General features: G+C 57.4%; 1 protein-coding gene across 1 annotated transcript in view; it reads left to right on the plus strand.

Annotated features, from left to right (window-relative positions):
* Positions 1-4,479: 4,479 nt before the first annotated feature.
* The window catches only part of CLIP2 (CAP-Gly domain containing linker protein 2), a 93,712-nt gene continuing 90,767 nt past the window's right edge, over positions 4,480-7,424 (plus strand). The window contains exon 1 of the mRNA XM_037743772.1: positions 4,480-4,773. The gene's annotated coding sequence lies outside the window, so the exon portion shown is untranslated. The remainder of the gene's footprint in view (positions 4,774-7,424) is intronic.

Genomic DNA, 7,424 nt, shown 5'->3' on the forward strand with positions numbered 1-7,424 from the left:
TTACAGGCGTGTGTCACCACGCCTTGCTAATTTTTTATTTTTAGTAGAGATGAGGTTTCACCACGTTGGCCAGGCTGGTCTAGAATTCCTGACCTCATGATCTGCCTGCCTTGGCCTCCCAAAGTGCTGGGATTACAGGTGTGAGCCACTGGGCCCAGCCAGTTACCAGTTTTTTTTAAGACAAGGTCTCACTCTGTGTTTGGAGTGCAGTGGTGTGATCTAGGCTCACGACAGCCTCCGCCTCCGGGGTTCAAGGGATTCTCCTGCGTCAGCCTCCTGAGTTGGTGAGATTACGGGCGCTTGCCATCATGCCTGGCTAACTTTTTGTGTTTTTAGAAAAGACGGGGTTTCATCATGTTGCCCAGGCTGGTCTCGAACTTGGGGGCTCAAGCAACCCTCCTGTCTTGGCCTCCCAAAGTGTTGGGATTACAGGCATGAGCCACCATACCTAGCCCACAATTTTTTTAAAAAGTAAAATAAAGATGGGATCTTGCTGTTGCTCAGGCTGGAGTGCAATGGCACGATCATAGCTCACTGTAGCCTCCAACTCCTGGGCTCAAGCGATCCTCCCACCTCAGCCCTCCCACTCGCTGGGATGATAGGCTTGAGCCACTGAGCCCGGCTCCGTGCCCACAGTTTTATGAAGCGTATTTTCCTGGTGGACGTACATACATAAGTGTTTCACCACATTATAACAAATTCCTTGTAAACAGCAGTTCAGACACTGCAAAAATATCTTTCTGTGGCTATCCCACAGATTCTAAAATGAAAAATAAAAAATAAAATAAAAACAGACCAGGCGTGGTGCCTGGAGCCTGTAATCCCAGCGCTTTGGGAGGCCGAGGTGGGAGGATCACTTGAGAACAGGAGTTTGAGACCAGCCTGGGCAACAGAGCAAGGCTCTGTCTCTACCTCCAAAAAGTAAAATAATAAACAAACAAGTAAACAGTATACCAGAGAGACGGCCACGTGCAAAGCAGCCCGTCTCTCCCATGGCTGGCCCATGGCAAGCCGCAGAGAATTCTGCTCTGGCTTGAAAATTATTCCCAACTCCCTCTTCCCAGGAAAACTCCTCTTGTGAGGCTGCTGGCTGGTCACAGCCTTTGTCAGCGAGAAAATGACCAAATCAGCAGTTTTGGTGGAGACAAAAGGCCTGGGTGAGAGGGCAGCTGGGACAGCAACCCCCCCCCCCCGTCTGTGTCCCCCCACCTGCATCCCCAGCCATCACTGGGGTCTGATGCCGGGGCAGGGACCAAGGCTAGGACCCCAAACCCCACATCAGACAGCATCAGGTCCGGCTACTGGAAGACGCAGAAAAACCCAAATGCAAACTTTAACAAGCCAGAAGCCTGTCTTCTCTCCCCTAGAGCAAGGACAAAAGGTATCCCTCTCAGGTGAGTTGCCTTTTGAAGCTCCGCCCACCAGTGGTCAGGTAAGCTCTGTTGGCTGCAGGCTGTTGCTCTGAATAATACTGGGGGCCATCAGTGAGGGAGGGGGGCCTGTGGGAGTTAGGGGGCCCTGCCAACCTCTTGAGGCAGGCGTGAGAGGCTAGATCTGCTGGGCAGGAGCAGGTAGGCTCAGGTACATCCCAGCGGGACCCGTGTCACCTTGGCAAATCCCTGCCTCTCTTTATTTTATTTTTATTTATTTATTTTGAGACAGAGTCTTGCTCTGTCACCCGGGCTGGAGTGCAGTGGCGTGATCTCAGCTCACTACAACCACCACCTCCTGGGTTCAAGCGATTCTCCTGCCTCAGCCTCCTGAGTAGCTGGGACTACAGGCATGTGCCACCACACTCACCTAATTTTTGTATTTTTAGTAGAGACGGGGTTTCACCATGTTGTCCAGGCTGGTCTTGAATTCCTGACCTTGTGATCCATGATTCACCCGCTTCAGCCTCCCAAAGTGCTGGGATTACAGGCGTGAGCCACCATACCCGGCCAATTTCTGTATTTTCTGTGGAGATGGGGATTCACCATGTTGGTCAGGCTTGTCTCAAACTCTTGACCTCAGGTTATCCGCCAGCCTCAGCCTCCCGAAGTGCTGGGATGACAGGTGTGAGCCGCCGCGCCCGGCCAGGTTATATCTGTTAATATACAGGTCATGAATCCCAGCCAAGAAAGAACAATTAGCTCCCTGTTTCCTGAACACTGCCCGCTGCACCCTGAGACCCCACCCTCCCCTGGGTTCACACCTCCCACAGAAGCCCAGTCTTCCTGGAGCTCACTCTGAACCTCTTCCCCTTTTGGCCTCCAAGTCTGGTTCCCCCACATCAACTGGGCACCTCCTCAGGGCTGACCCCATACCCAGCCTCCATCATGACAGCATCGCATGTTTGTTGAACTGAATTGAAACACTCTCCCCAATTTAGAAATGGGGAAACTGAGGTCAAAAGGTTCAGGCCAGGCATGGTGGCTCATAGCTGTAATCCCAGCACTTTGGGAAGCCGAGGTGGGAGGATCATCTGAAGCCAAGAGTTTGAGACCAGCCTGGACAACATAATGAGACCCCAGCTCTATAAAAAGTACAAAAATTAGCTGGGCGTGGTGGTGCATGTCTGTAGTCCCAGCTACTCTGTAGGTCAAGGCAGGAGGATCGTTTGAGCCTGGGAGTCTGAGGCTGCAGTGAGCTATGATCACGCCATGGCACTCCAGACTGGGTGACAGAGTGAGATCTCTTCTCTAAGAAAAGGTTCACTCCTGGGAGGCGGAGGTTGCAGTGAGCTGAGATTGAGCCACTGCACTCCAGCCTGGCAACAGAGCGAGACTCCATCTCAAAAAAAGGGGAAAAAAAGAGAGCTTCACTCATTTCTCAAAGATTATGGATACCAAGACAGTTGAGGGGTGGTAATGCTGACTTGCGAAGTTCATTCATTCATTCAACAAATATTACTGGATGTCTACCCTCTGCTAAGAATTGCACTGGGTCCCTTAGGGGATAAGAACAAGATCATATGTGGCACCTCCCTGCCACAGAACAGTGGTCTCGCCATACGGACCACAACCTCCCCCAACACCCACATCCCTGCACTGAAGGGAAAAGCGGGGACATTTAAGCTCTGCTTTGAAGGGGAAGTATGATTTGTCAAACAGAGAAAGTGGGCAGGGCAGGAGTGGCAGAACAGCCAGGAAGGTCAAAGGCGTCCAGGCTAGCTTATCAAGGGGAGACAGAGGGAGACCAAGCCACAGAAGCCCACTGCAGCCTGGTCACGGACGGACGGGTGTTGGGGTTTGGTCACTGCTTGGTTCCTGAGCTGTCACTTGGCATCTGTCTCTCCACCCAGGAGGACACCTGGAAGCTGTCTGAACTCCTCTGAAATAGCAGTAGATGCATCCTGTCCTGGGGAGGGTTCATTTGTATCTTGGGAGCCAATCACCATGAGATCCTTTTTTTTTTTTTTTTTTTTTTTTGAGATGAAGTCTCACTCTGTTGCCCAGGCTGGAGTGCAGTGGCACGATCTTGGCTCAGTGCAACCTCCACCTCCCGGGTTTATGTGATTCTCCTGCCTCAGCTTCCTGAGTAGCTGGGACTACAGACATGCACCACCATGCCCAGCTAATTTTTTGTATTTTTAGTAGAGATGGGGCTTCACCATGTTGGCCACACTGGTCTCCCGACCTTGTGATCCGCCTTCCTTGGCCTCCCAAAGTGCCGGGATTACAGGCCTGAGCCACCAAGCCCAGCGGTTTTTTGTTTTTTTGAGACAGAGTCTTACTCTGTTGCTCACGCTGGAGGACAGTGGCTTCATCACGGCTCACTGCAGCCTCGACCTCCTGGGCTCCAGTGATAGTCCCACCTTAGCCTCCCGAGTAGCTGGGACCACAGGCGTGCACCCGGCTAATTTTTGTACTTTTTGTAGAGATGGAAGTCTCACTATGTTGCCCAGGCTGGTCTCGAACTCCTGGCCTCAAGCGATCTGCCCGCTTTGGCTTTTCCAAGTGCTGAGATTACAGGCGTGAGCCACTGCCCAGGCTATGAGATCCTTGATAACCAGGAGACCCTATGCCGCAGCTCCCGACCCACGCTGGCCCCGACACAGACCTTAAGTTTTCGCCCCAGCTGCACCTTCCCCTTCTCATCCCTTTCTGCCCAGCGCCAACAGCATCTCACCTTCCCAAGCTGCGGTCCCTCCCAAAGACCCGAGACATTTTTGCAAGCATGGCATGGCTGGAGGATGCGTTTCACCAAACGCGATGCAAGCGGAACCAGGTGCCCAGCGCGGAGGTGGGTGTGGGCGAATCCCCGACGCTCCACCAATGACAGCTGCGGCCTGGGAAGGGAAGGGGCTGGACGGGGGTGAGGGGGACTAGGCGGCTCCGCGTTTCCGCCCGCCCGCCCGCTTTCTGCGCGGAGCCGGGGCCTGAGAATCGCAAGGCCGCCCGCGCGCGCCTGACCCGCCCCCACTCGCCCCAGGCCCCGCCCTCGCGCGCCCGCCCCAGCGCCGGCCCCTTTTGTTCCCTCCCGGAGCCCGGCCGCTGGCTCCGCTGGCTCCGCTGGCTCAGCGGGCGCTCGGCTCGGCTCGGCCGCGGGGCGCGCAGGCGGCTGCCCGGCGGCCTCGGTGCGCGCCTCCCGCCCTCCCGGAGACGGGGCGCGAGGCCCGGGCCCCGAGCGCCGACTGCGGGGATCCCCGACGCCAGGAGGGGGTGCAGCCGTGGGCAGCGCCGCGCAGGGAGGGGCCGCAGCATCCTCGCCCCCTGCGCGCCCGGGCCCGAGAGGAGGAGGCCGGGGCTCTCCGGGCCTCCCGACGCTGAGCCTGACGCTGGAGGGGCGAAGGTAGGGGCCGCCGGAGGGGCCCGAGGCGGGGGTCGCGCGGGCAACAAAGGACGGAGAGGTGCGGGGGGCGGCGGGGCGGCCGGCCCGGAGGCATTGTCGGGGCGTGGGCAGGGGCGGGAGGGTTCGAGGCCGGCCGGTGGGCGTGGGCGGGAGCTGGCTGGGGTGCGCCCCAACTTCCCCGTCGCTTGCAGGAGAGGAGGGGGCGCTGCTGGGGTGCCAGGGTTGGGGGCGATTCCCGGGCTGCGAGTCCCCCTGGTGAAGGCATCAGCAGCCTCATCGGGGTCCCCACCCACGGACGGGGCTTTAGTCCATCTGTTGGGGGACCGCCCGACCCCCCTCCCAAGGGCAGAGCAAGACGGCTGGACGCGTTGCCGGGAGGGCACAGCCTGGTGGGCGCGGCCATGCAGCCCCCATCTCCAAACCTGGGGTCTGGGAGATCAGGGACTCCTCGGCTCCTCCCTGCTACACCCTCTGGGGTCGCCTGGCAGATGCCCTTTGCAAAACTTGGTTGAAGTGCATGGCTGAGGAGGGGTAGGAGGAGATTGAGGCAGGCGGCTTCCCTCAGGGGTGCCCCCCCAAGCTGGCGCCGGTGCCTGGTGAGGCAGCAGATTTTCTGCCTTCCTCCCGGGGAGGGGCGGTGGCCTCGGAGGATGCTTGGCCAAGCCTCCAGGGCCCGCCCGTTTGGACCTTTCAGGCGGAGCTTGGGCCGAGCGGGTGCCCACTGGGCACTGCCACGCAGGCCCCAGCGCTACCCTGGGAAGGACGAGCAGAGAGAGCACCTTGAAATCACCCACCCAGCAGTGTGTTCCCCAAAGTCCGAGACCCCTCCTCTCCCTTCTGGGTGAGAAGTGGGGGTCTGGGATGAAGGGGGCTGCCCTCACTCTTGCACGATGGTGTATAGAGGTGGGTGGGGGTGGCCTAGGCTGTGGGCAGAGGAGGAGGAGGAAGGGGCGGGGAGCACCACGTGTTTGCTCCAGAAGCCTCTTTCCCATCTGCTATAAATGTAAACAATAAGCCCTTCATTCATTCAGCTGCTGTTACCTGGCCTAGCACTTCTAGGGGCTGGCTGGTACATAGGATGGGAGCCTCGGTGCCCACAGGAACTGCAGCCCGGGGGGGTTGATAAGTGCATTAGTGTGGGGAAGCAGGGGTCATAGAGGGGGACCCCTGGAGGGTGGGCCAGACGAGAAAGCTTAATGGAACATCATGCAGAAGTTTGCTGCCAGGATGCCTGAAGGGGGTTTCGCGTAGGAGAAATAGCGTGGATAAGGGTTTGGAGTCAGAAAAGGAGGCTATTGGGTTAGAGAAACGGCGTAGGAGTTAGCGGACATGGACCTGCGGTTGAGCACAGGATGCATAGCCCGGGGAAGATGTGGGGGTTCCGGCTTCAGGACAGGTAGAAGGGTGGAGATGGAGAGAGGCTGCAAAGGCAGAAGCGCAGGTGGAGGCACCTGAGAGGACCCTCCTCTGCACACACCTGTGTGTACCTGCAAGCTTCAGCCCGAGGCTGGGAAGGTGGCACCTGGAATTCTGCACTCGGAGCCCAAAATCCCAGCAGCGGGAATGACTCCGAGGAGCACAGATCGCTTTCCAGCATCTGCTGTCTACCTTGGTGGTGAAGAGTTCAGATGCTGGAGCTTAACGGCCCAGGTTCAAATCCTAGCTCTGCCCCTCCCTAGCTATGTCATCCTGCACACTGCCGCTCTCTCTGCCTCAACTTCCTCGTCTGTAAACGTGGATCCTTATGGGATCTGCCTTTTAGGGTTGTTGGGAGAACTGTGTGCCCTGTGGCCCAGGAGACGTCCTGTATGTGTTGTTGCTGTCACAGGGGGGCTCCCCAGCCTCCACTCACGCACGTTGCAGGGAGAGGAGGCTCATGTCCGCTCCAGGCTGCTTGTCCTTCTTCCAGCAGGCTTGCTGGTTAGCCCTGACCCGGGACCTGCTGTTCTCTGCCTCACTGCAGCCTCCTCCCTGGTCCCGCCTCCCTTGGTGTTAGAAAGTAGAAAGGTACCTCCCCACAGCCCCAGCTGCCCCTGTTCCCCACCTAGCAGGCTACCCACGTGTGGTCCCCCAGTTCCCTCTTGGCCTTCCCTTAGGCCCTGCCACGCTGACACTTGGTCCTGCGCGCTCTCTCTCTCTCTCTCTCTCTCTCTCTCTCTCTCTCTTTTTGAAATGGAGTTTCTCTCTTGTTGTCCAGGCTGGAGTGCAATAGCATAATCTCAGCTCACTGCAACCCCTGCCTCCTGAGTTCAAGCAATTCTCCTGCCTCAACCTTCCAAGTAGCTGGGATTACAGGCATGTGCCACCATACCTGGCTAATTTTTTGGTGTTTTTAGTAGAAACGGGGTTTCACCATGTTGGCCGGGCTGGTCTTGAACTCCTGACCTCAGGTGATCCTCCTGCCCCAGCCTCCCAAAGTGCTGAGATTATAGGCATGAGCCACCGCGCCCAGCCAGTCCTGGCCTCTTGACACTACCTGCTCCACCTCCATTTTCATACCCAGGGGAGGGAAGCTACATTTGTGACCCTCTGGTTCCCTGCCCACTGGCTCTTGGGAGAATCTCAGCTTTTGTGCAGATTTAAAAAGAAAGTATTAAGTGCTTACTTTGTGGAGAATGGTTCTAGGCCACTCCCTCCCCCCACCTTTTTTT

The sequence above is a fragment of the Cebus imitator genome, unplaced genomic scaffold (assembly GCF_001604975.1).
Source record: "Cebus imitator isolate Cc_AM_T3 unplaced genomic scaffold, Cebus_imitator-1.0 Scaffold153, whole genome shotgun sequence".
In the NCBI taxonomy this organism is placed as follows: Eukaryota; Metazoa; Chordata; class Mammalia; order Primates; family Cebidae; genus Cebus; species Cebus imitator.